The 11,435-nt window shown below is 37.6% G+C and overlaps 1 pseudogene; it reads left to right on the forward strand.

The window, feature by feature from the left end:
- The first annotated feature begins 10,563 nt into the window (after nucleotides 1-10,563).
- On the forward strand, nucleotides 10,564-11,162 carry LOC116623215 (annotated as a pseudogene).
- The last annotated feature ends 273 nt before the right edge of the window (nucleotides 11,163-11,435 follow it).

An 11,435-nucleotide genomic window follows, 5' to 3' on the forward strand; every position in this document is an offset into this window, starting at 1 on the left:
TTCTTATAAGGCTAACTACCAATCCTATTGGATTAGAACTCCATTCTTATGACTTCATTTAGCCATAATGGCCTCCTAAAATCCCTATGGCCAAATACAGTCACATTGCAGGTTAAGGCTTCAACATAAGAATTTTAGAGGGACACAGTTCAGTCCGTAGCACCTTCCAAAGGACATTCCTTTCTTTGAAATCTGTGGTGCTAACTCCAACCATCAGGTGGTAGACAGTATTTCTGATTGTACAGTTTTAGCATCAGAAAAGTTGGTGTTGCCCTTGGTTCAGGAAACCCCTGTATTTCTCACTTTGTATCTCTCAATTCCCATTGGGAGAAAGCCTCATTCCAACTGCAGAATAAATTATCTTCTTGGCCAAGCTGGAGACTCCACGGAATCACTTTTATTCTTTTGAAGTATCATTCAAAACCAGGAGAGACAGAGGCACCTGGGTGGCTCAGTTGGTTAAGCATCTGCCTTTGGTTCAGGTCATGATTCTGGGGTCCCGGGATCAAGCCCCACATTGGGCTCCCCACTCAGCGGGGAGTCTGCTTCTCCCTCTGCCCCTCCCCGCACTCATGCTCTCTCTCTCTCTCTCCCCCTCAAATAAAATCTTTTAAAAAACAAAAAAAAACAAGAGAGACAGCTTTAAATTAGAGTAGCTGGCTGAGGCCTGGGAGGCTTATCTCCTCTTCCTGACAGTCCACGTCCATAGAATGACTACATTCCATAGTGACTGCCTTCTAGCACTGCTGATTCCCAACATCATCAGCTAATCTTAATGATCAAGGACTCCTCTACCTGCCTTATACACAAACTAAGCAGAATCATTTTAACTTACTTTACCTCATGTGGGTGCAAAAGAGGGAGGTGCTAATATCATCCTACCTGCTTTACAAAGGGGAGTCACAAGTATTCACACCCTGGAGAGAATGAAGTTATGAATTGACCCATCATTCCTGAGGCAGGAAAGGCAGAAAGCCAGGGTCAGAAGCAGTTCAGAAATTAAGGGTAACACACACCAGGAAATAGCATCAACCTCCCATAGCTCAATGCCTCCTGACACCGCACAATATGGAAATGGATTGTTTCATGACATAGGTAATCCTATGTTGTTCTGGAAGCTATAGAGAAGAAAGGACATTTTCTGTTTCTTATCCTGTTGAGAATTCCCTCACCAGCAGTAGGAGGGCCTAGAATTATTAAACTTGAAACACAGAAATTGCATAGTGAATCCTGAGGCCAAAGGGAGCTCCCGAAGATGTTTAAACTGTGAAGAGGCATAAAGAGGATGCACACAGGAAGAACCATAGCATTTTTGGTTCTCCAGGATATTTTTTTAAATTATTATAACTAAGTAAACTGATATTGGGCCTCGCTACTCATATCCAAATTATCTGGATGATTTTTTATTACATAGATTTCTGGGCCCCACCACCAGTTTCTGATTCAGGAAATGTGGACTGGGGACTACGAATCTGAATTTCTCACAGGTTCCCAGGTGGTGGTAATACTGTTGGTACTCAGATGACACTGTAAGCAACACAGACCTAGAGAGGTCAGTGGTTCACTCAAAGTCATAGAGAGTAAAAGGTAGAGATGGGAACTGAAGCCAGCAAGTGTGAGTCTAGAACCTAAGGGATACCTGAGAGAGAGGATGGATGGTAGAATTTCAACAAATATCCTCCTGCCAGAGGCCTGGTTATGATTGATCCAAGGAATCTTTCCTGGTCCCGCAGACAACTCAGTGAAGTTGAAGAACATGTCTGAGACAATCAGTTTTGGGGGACTAGGAGAGCACTAGAAGGAAACTTAGTTGTATATGATAAAAAAAACCATGACTATGCTTAGAACAGATAGATGTAAATCTTTGTAACCTTGGATTAAGCAACAGTTTCTTAGGTGATGTCTAAAGCACAAGCAAACAAAAAATAGGTAAATTGGACTTCATCAAAATTAAATACTTTTTTGAGTCTGATGACATTATCAAGATGCAAAGAACCCACAGAATGGGAACAGTATTTTCAAATCCTCTCTCTGATAGGAATCTAATTTCCAGAATATATAAAGAACACTTACAACTCAACAATAAAAAGACAAATAACCCAATCTAAAACAAAGCAAAGAATTTGAAGACATTTCTCCAAAGAAGATATACAAATGGTCAATAGCCCATGGGAAAATGTCCAGCATCATTAGAGAAACGCAAATCAAAACCACAATGAAATACCCCCTTTGTACCCATTAACACAGCCATTTAAAAAAAAGGAAAATAGTAAGTGTTGATGAGGTTGTGGAAAAAGTGGAACCCTCACAGATTGCCGGCACAGATTTCATATACTTGTTGGCCGTTTTTATGTCTTCTTTGCAGAAATGTCTATTCAAATCTTTAGCCCATTTTTAAATAGAGGTATGCAATAGGTTTCATTTCTTTGTTTTGCTATTAGGTTGTAGGAGTTCCTTATATTTCTTTTAGAAATTAACTCCTTCTATGACATCGCTTGCAAATATTTTCTTCCAGTCCATGGGTTGCTTTTCACTCTGTTTTTGCTTTGCTGTCAAAAGCATTATTTGCTTTTAATTTGATGTAGTCTCACTGGTCTGTATTTGCTTTGTTGCCTGTGCTTTTGGTGGTGTATCTATGCTGTAAAGCTTTTCCTCTGATTTCTAGGAGTTTCAGAGTTTCAGAACTTACATTTAAGTTTTAAATCCATGGGGGTTGATTATTGTGTATGGTGTAATACATAGGTCCAATTTCATTCCTATGTATGTGAATATCCAGTTTTCCTAACACAGTCTGTTAGGACTATCCTTTCTCCATTGTGTATTCTTGCCATCCTTGTTGAAGATGAACTGATCTTATATGTGTGGATTTAGTTCTGGGCTCACTGTTCTGATCCATTGGTCTATACAGTCTGTCTATATGTCTGTCTTTTTACCAGACCATACTGTTTTAATTACTAAGGCTTTGAAATATATTTTGAAATCAGGAAGTGTAATGCCTCCGGTTTTGTTCTTTCCCAAGATTGTTTTGGTTATTTGGAGACTGTTTCCATGTGAGTTTTAGAATTATATTGTAAAAAAGTAGTCCAGTTTCATTCTTTTGTATGTGGCAGTCCAGTTTTCCCAACACCATTCACTGAAGAGACTGTCCTTTACCCACTGTATATTCTTGGCTCCTTTGTTGTAAATTAATTGACCATCTACGTGTAGGTTTATTTCTGGGCTTTCTATTCTGTTCCTTCGATCTACATGTCTCTTTTTATGCCAATACCTTGTACAGTTTGATTACATAGATTTGTAATATAGTTTGAAGTCAGGAAGTGTGATGCCTTTGTTTTTCTTAAGATTGTTTGACTATTTGGGGTCTTTTGTTTCCATACAAATTTTAGGATCATTTGTTCTATTTCTGTGAAAAATACCATTGGAATTTTGTTAGGAATTGCACTGGATCTGTAGATTGCTTTGGGTAGTATAGAAATTTTAACAATATTAATTCTTCTAGTCCAAGAACATGGAATATCATTCCATTTATTTGCATCTTTTTCATTTTCTTTCATTAATGTCTTACAGTTTTCAGTATATAGTTCTATCACTTCCTTGGTTAAATTTATTCCTAGGTATTTTATCCTTTTTGATAACACTGTAATTGGGATTGTTTTCTTAATTTTTCTGATAATTTGTTATTAATGTATAGAAATGCAAGTGAGTTTTGTATACTTTTGTATATTTTGTGACCTGCAACTCTACTGAATTTATTAGTTCTAAAAGTTTTTTTTTTTTCTGAACTCTTTAGGGTTTTCTATATATACTCTCATGTCATCTGCAAATAGTGATAGTTTTATTTCTTCTTTTCCAATCAAATATCTTTTATTTCTTTTTCTTTCCTAATTGCTTTGGCTGGGACTTCCAGTATTATTATATTGAATAAAAGTGGTGAGTGTGGGCATCCTTGTCCCTGATCTTAAAGGAAAAGTTTCCAGCTTTTCACCATTTAGTATGATGTTAGCTGTGGGCTTTATTATGTTGAGGTACATTTCTTCCCTACCTGCTTTGTTGACAGTTTTATCATTAATGGATGTTGAATTTGTCAAAGTGCTGTTCCCGCATCATTGAGATGATCAAATGATTTTTGTCCTTAATTTTGTAAATGTGGTGTATTACATTGATTTGTGGATGTTTAATGATCCTTGCATGCCTGGAATAAATCCCACTTGGTCATGGTGTATAACCCTTTTAATATATTGTTGAATTCAGTTTGCTAATACTTTGTTAAAGATTATTACACCTATGTATCTGGTTTTAGTCATGGTAATGCTGGCCTCATAAAATGAGTTCGGAAGAATTTGAGAAGGATTAGTATTAATTTTTCCTGAAATGTTTGGTGGAATTCACTAGTGAAGCCATCTAGTCCTGGACTTTTGTTTGTTGGGAGGTTTTTGATTACTGATTCAATTACCTTACAAGTAATCAGTCTGTTTAGATTCTTCTATTTCCTTATGATTCAATATTGGTAGGTTATATGTTTCTAGGTATTCATCATTTCTTCTAGGTTGTCCTTTTTTTTGGTGTATAATTGTTCACACTAGTCTCTTATAATTCTTTGTATTCCTATGGTATCAGCTGTAATGCCTCCTTTTTTATTCTGATTTTATTTGAGTCTTCTCTTTTTTTTTTCTTGTGTGTGTGTGTGTGTGTAGCTAAAGGTTTTATCTTTTGAAAAAACCCAGCTCTTAGTTTCATTGATCTTTTCTGTTGTTTTTAGTCTCTATTTCATTTATTTTCACTCTGATTTTTGTTATTTCCTTCATTCTACTGCCTTAGGGCTTCATTTGGTATACTGTATGTCCATTTTCTTTGTCTCAAGATATATTTTTAATTTAATGTACATTCTGCTCAAGTGCATATATACACTCAAAATAGATCATATGCTGGTCTTAAGGTCTTAAGATGTCTTAAGACACTAAGAAGGATTGAAACCATACAGAATATGTTCTTTGGCCACAGTGGAATTAAATTTGAAATCATTAAAATATCTAAGGAAACTCCCAGTATTGGAAAATAAATACTACACACAGGAAATTAGAAAATATATAGAAATGAACAATAATGAAAATGTAGCATATAAAAATGTATGTTATGTAGCTAAGATAGTATTTAGAGGGAAATCTATAGTTTAAATGTTTATATTACAAAAGAAGAAAAGTATAAAGTCAACAAACTAAGGTTGTACTGCAAGATTCTAGAAAAAGAAAAGCAAAATAAACCCACAGTTACTGGAAGGAAAGAAAATAAGAAGGATAAAAACAGAAGTTAATGAATTAGAAAACTGACAAATAATAGAGAAAATCAACGGAGCCAAAGCAAAGTTGAAAATATCAGCAAGCTTGATAAACTCTTAGCAAAAATGATCAAGAAAAAATAAAGAAGAAAAACACAAATATCAGAAATAACAGAGGGGGGCACCTGGGTGGCTCAGTTGGTTAAACAACTGCCTTCGGCTCAGGTCATGATCCTGGAGTCCTGGGATCAAGACCCGCGTTGGGCTCCCTGCTGAGCAGGGAGTATGCTTCTCCCTCTGACCCCCCCCCTCTTGTGCTCTCTCTCTCATTCTCTCTCTCTCAAATAAATAAATAAAATCTTTAAATAAAAAAGGGAGAAGCAGGCTTCCCTCGGAGCAGGGAGCCCAATGTGGGGCTCGATCCCAGGACCCCGGGACCATGACCTGAGCCGAAGGCAGATGCTTAGCGACTGAGCCACCCAGGTGCTCAAAATAAATAAAATCTTAAAAAAAAAAAAAAAAAGAAATTACAGAGGGTTTCTAATTACAGATCCTATACAAATTAAGTAATAAAGAATACATGAGTAAATAATAATTAAGGAAAATATTATGAACCCTTTCATACAAGCTAGATGAAATGGATACATTCCTTGAAAGACAGCAACTAGCAAAGATTACTCAAAAAAATATGTAATATGAATGGCTGTATATCTACCATAGAAATTGAATTTATAGTAAAAGTATTGCCCTAACAGTTATAAGTATTGCCCTAACATGGCCCTAATGATTTTATGGATAAGTTCTATCAAGAAATAACACCAATACTACACAAAATCTTTTAGAATTAGCTCCTAACTCACTGCAGGAACCCAACATTAACCCTGCTACTAAAACCAAGAAAAAGGCATTATTAGAAAACTATAGATTTCCCTCATGACCACTAGTGTAAAAATCCTTTTCAAGTACTAACAAATAGAGTCCAGTAATATTTATAAAATACATAGTGCAGCATAATCCAGAGTTTATCCCATGAATACAAGTTGGATTAACATTTGAATATTAATTAATGTAATTCAACACATTAACAGATTAAGAAAGCAAAATGATAAGATCACTTGAATAAAGGCATAACATACTTAGACGAAATCAAAACAGAGTCCTCATAAAAATTCTTACCAAGTTAAGAGTAGAGAGGAACTTTCTCTCCAATAAAGGGCACTCAAAATACATAAATAACATATTCAATAGTGAAATATTGAAGGCTTTCTCATTTAAATCAGAAACAATGGTAGTGATTGATATATTTATAATCTTGATTATGGTAATGGTTTCACAAATATACACATACATCAAGATCTGTCAAGGGGCTCCTTGTTGGCTCAGTTGGTTGGGCATCTGACTGGATTTCTGCTTAGGTCATGATCTCAGGGTCCTGAGATTGACCCCTCTGGCTCTGTATTGGGAATGGAGCCTGCTTAAGATTCTCTCTCTCCCTCTCCCTCTGCCCCACCCCCACAAAATTTGTCAAAATGTATCTTGGGCCCTTGAGGGAAACTTTTCATATAGTATCTCAAAGGAAAGACACCACTACTCTGACTAGTTTTGGGTTCCTTGCAATGCATTCCTATTGCTCCCAACACGCTCACCTGGACACCATCCTGCTTTTCCCCATCCGAGGTTCTCTCCCTTGTTCCAAAAGGGAAATCACTGCTGGCTTTGAAATAGCAAGTCCTGCTCAAAGATATGGGATATTAAAAATGAATATAGTAGGGGCGCCTGGGTGGCTCAGTCATTAAGCGTCTGCCTTCGGCTCAGGTCATGATCCCAGGGTCCTGGGATCGAGCCCCGCATCAGGCTCTGCTCCGCGGGAAGCCTGCTTCTCCCTCTACCCCTGCTTGTGTTCCCTCTCTCGCTGTGTCTCTCTCTGTCAAATAAATAAATAAAATCTTTAAAAAAAAATGAATATAGTGTCAACTATACTTAAACTACAATGAATGAATGAATGAATGAATGAATGCATGAATGTTTTTTTATTTAGAGTTGGTTTAACCTAAGCAAATTCAGATCTAATTGTTCATCAGAAGAATGATGGAAACAGCAATTCACCATTTGGCAAATACCAGAGTAATAATTGCTGCATGCAGCAATCGTTGATGGAAGCTAAAATATAGGGGAAGGTATCATGAGAAAGAGGACAGATACAGAGTCTTCACAACAAGCTTAATGACTGCAGTGGTAAACTAGTGGCTTTATAGTGCAGAAGCCTGGAGAACACTACTATAACCAACAGATCAAATTAGCGTTACTGGTAATAAGGGACGCCTGGGTGGCACAGTCAGTAGAGTAAATGACTCTTGGTTTCGGCACAGGTTGTGATCTCAGGGTCATGAGATCGAGCCCCATGCCGGGCTCCACACTGAGTGCAGGGTGTGCTTGACACTCTCCCTCTCCCTCTGCTCCTCCCCTCTGTGCTCTCTCTGTCTCAAATAAATAAGTAAATCTTAAAAAAAAATAGCATTAATAAGTATACAAACATCAACCAAATGGGACTAAAAAAAAAAAAAAAATAGATGGTAGATCTATCAAGATGGTAGGCTTAAAGCCAACCATATCAATAATTCCATTGAACAATGACTTAAACATTCCAAGTGCAGGTGGCTGAATAATTACCCCAAAGATATCAAGTCCTAATCCCTGGAATCTTTAACTATTACCTTATATGGTAACAGAGACTTTGCAATATGATTAAAGATGGTGAGATGGTGAGAATATATTGGATCATCTGGTAGGCTATAAATACAATCATAAGTATCCTTGGGTCTGTGATGGGAGAAAAGGGGTAGTGCAGAGAGAGATATGAGATAGATCTACAGAAGAGAAGGCCATTTGAAGACTGAGCAGAGACAGTTTTAAGATGCTAGCCTTGAAGATGGGAATGATGCAGCCACAAGCCAAGGAATTTGCAGCCATCAGAAGTTGGAAGAGGCATGGAATGGATTCTTCCTTACAGTCTGCAGAGGGAGTGCAGCCCTGCAAATATCTTGCTTTTGGGATTCTGGCCTAGAATTGTGAGAATAAAATCCCACTGTTTTAAGCCATTTTGTGGTAATTTGTTACAGCAGTCATAGGAAACTAACAGACCAAGAAAAAGGCAGAGATTGTCAGATTGGATTTTAAAAAGGCAAGATCCAACTATGTTCTGCCTACAGAAACAAATCTAAACATAAAGACACAAATAGGATAAAAGTACAAGTATGGAAAAGAACATATGTTGCTAAAACTAATCAAAAGATTGTTTCAAAACTCATAAAACCAAAGTTGGTAACAGTGCAACACCAAATCCAGTTAAGAGTTAGGGATTTCAACACTCCTTTCTCAAGGATTGATAGAACAAGTAGATAGAAAATAAGTAAAGATATCAAATGCCTGAATAGCATTATCAGTCAACTTGTCCTTGATGTTTGTAGCCCACTCCACCCAAGAAGAAAATACAGTCTTTTCAAGTGTACACAAAACAATTACCAAGATAGATTACAATATGGGTCATAAACAAGGTTCACTAAATTTAAAAGGATTCAAGTCATACATATTATATTCTCTGGCCATAATCATTCAAATTATATTCTCTGGCCACAAAAGGATTAAATTATAAATAAAAAATATAGAGATACCTAGAACACCCCCAAATATTTGGAAAAAAATAACAGAATTCTAAATAGCTCATAGGTTAAAAAATTAAAATAAAGATATTAGAAGGCGCCTAGGTGGCACAGTCGGTTAAGTGTCCGACTCTTGGTTTTGGCTCAGGTCATGATCTCAGGGTCGTGAGATCAAGCCCTGCATCAAGCTCTGCGCTCAGTGGGGAGTCTGCTTCAGACTCTCTCTCTCCCTCTCCTTCTGCCCCTTCTCCCCACACGTGCTCTCTCTCTAAAATAAATAATAAAACAAAAATCTTTAAAATAAGAATGTTAGAATTAGTAATTGAAAGAAATGAATACAAAAATATTGAAATCTGTAGCTAAAGTTTTTAGAGGAAAATATGTAATTTCTTATAGGTAGATATGTAATTCTAAATGTTTATATTAGAAAAGGAGTAAGGCTCAAATAAGTGAACTCAGCTTTTACAGCAAGATACTAGATTTTTAAAAAGGACAAATAAAAAAATAATTTTAAAAAGGGGCATAGTAGGGGCACCTGACTGGCTCAGTTGCAAGCATGCAACTCTTTACCTCAGGGTTGTGGGTTTGAGCCCCACATTGGGTATAGAGACTACTTAAAAATAAAGTCTTAAAAAAAGGCACAGTAATAAGAAGAAAAGAAATAATAATGATCAAAGCAGAAATCAATGACAGAGAAAAAATTAGAAAAAAACCCAAAGTTCATCTTTTGAAAAATTGATAAAGCTCTAACCCACTGGGGAAAAAGAGAAGACACAATTACCATCAGAAAGAAGAAAGATGGCATTACTGCTAATTCTACAGGTATTGAAAGGAGAAAAAAAGTATTTAGAACATACCTGTTAATAAATTAAAAACTTAGATAAAATGGACAGATTCCTTGAAAAACACAAATTACTAAGGCTCACATACAAAGAAAATGAGGTGATGTCAGTAAGATATTGGAATAGGAGGTTCTAGCTCTTGACCCTCAACAGAAACACTAATTTAACAACTATCCATTCATGAAAATACCTTCATAAGAGCTCCTGAGTCCAGGTGAGAGGTCATAGCACACCAGTGGAACAAAGAAATAAAACAAGACATACTGAAAAGGGTAAGGAGTACAATTTAATTTTATCTACATCACTTCTTCCCGAAATTGGCACAGCACAGAACCAAGAGAAATACTCCTGGTCTACAAGTTCTGCATGGAGTAAACAAGAAATTAAATGAATGCCCAAATTGTCCCAGCCTTTCAGGGTGCTACTTGAGAGGTCTGTTTCTGTCTGTCACACCTCACACAAAACAGAAGAAACTGGCATGGCTAGATCACCTAGCGGGTAACTAGGAACACAGGGCCAGGGGCTCTCAACAACCAGCAGGCAGCCCGCAACAGATGGCCCATGGATGAGCCTGAAGGACATTATGCTCAGTGAATAAGGTAGACACAGGACAAATATTTCATGATACTACTTATGTGAGGAATCTAAAATAGACTTATAGCATAGAGTAGAATGGTGGTTGCCAGGGGCTTGGGGGATAGGGAAATGGGAAATAATTAGTCAAAGAGTACAAAATTTCAATTATACCAGATAAGTCCTAGAGATCTACTGTACAGCATCATGCCTGTAGTTAAAAATACTATATTGTATACTTAAAAAGTTGCCAAGAGGGTAGATCTTAGGTTAAGCGCTTTTATCTCTCACACACACACATCATCATCATCATCATCGTCATCATCAAGAGGGCAGATCAAGGTGGCCAAGCGGATCGGTGGCAGTGGCCTTGCAGAGATGCACATTTTTGTGAAGATCCTGACGGGCAAGACCATCACCCTTGAGGTCAAGCCCAATGACACCAGGAAGAATGTCAAAGCCAAAAGCAAGAGAAGGAGGGCATCCCACCTAACTGGCAGTATCTGATTTTTGCCAGCAAACAACTGAGGATAGCTACACTCTCTCAGATTACAATATCCAGAAAGAGTCCACTCTGCACTTGGTGCTATATCTGCAGGTTGGCATCATCGAGCCTTCCCTCCACCAGCTTGCCCAGAAATACAACTGCAACAAGATGATCTGCCGCAGATGTGTTATGCTTGCATGCACCCCGGCACTGTCATCTGCTGCAAGAAGTGCAGCCACACCAACCACCTATGCCCCCAAGAAGAAAGCTCAAATGAGGCCCCTCTGCTAGCTCCTTCTTTGCCTGCAGGGTGGTCTCCTGTCTGAGCCCCAAGGCCTTTGGGCCTCAATAAAATTTCTCTTTCATTGACTGGAGCAGTAAAAAAATAAAATAAAGAGGGCAAGAGGAAACTTTTGGAAGTGATGGACATGTTCATGGCATAGACTGGTGTGATGGTTTCACAGGTATAAACTTATATACAAACTTATCAAGTTGCATACATTAAATATGCACAGCTTTGAGCCCTACGTGGGGCTTGAACTCAAGACCTGAGATCAGGACCTGAGCTGAGATCAAGAGTTGGATGCTCAACCAACTGA

Source organism: Phoca vitulina, unplaced genomic scaffold, assembly GCF_004348235.1.
Source record: "Phoca vitulina isolate PV1807 unplaced genomic scaffold, GSC_HSeal_1.0 scaffold58, whole genome shotgun sequence".
NCBI lineage: Eukaryota > Metazoa > Chordata > Mammalia > Carnivora > Phocidae > Phoca > Phoca vitulina.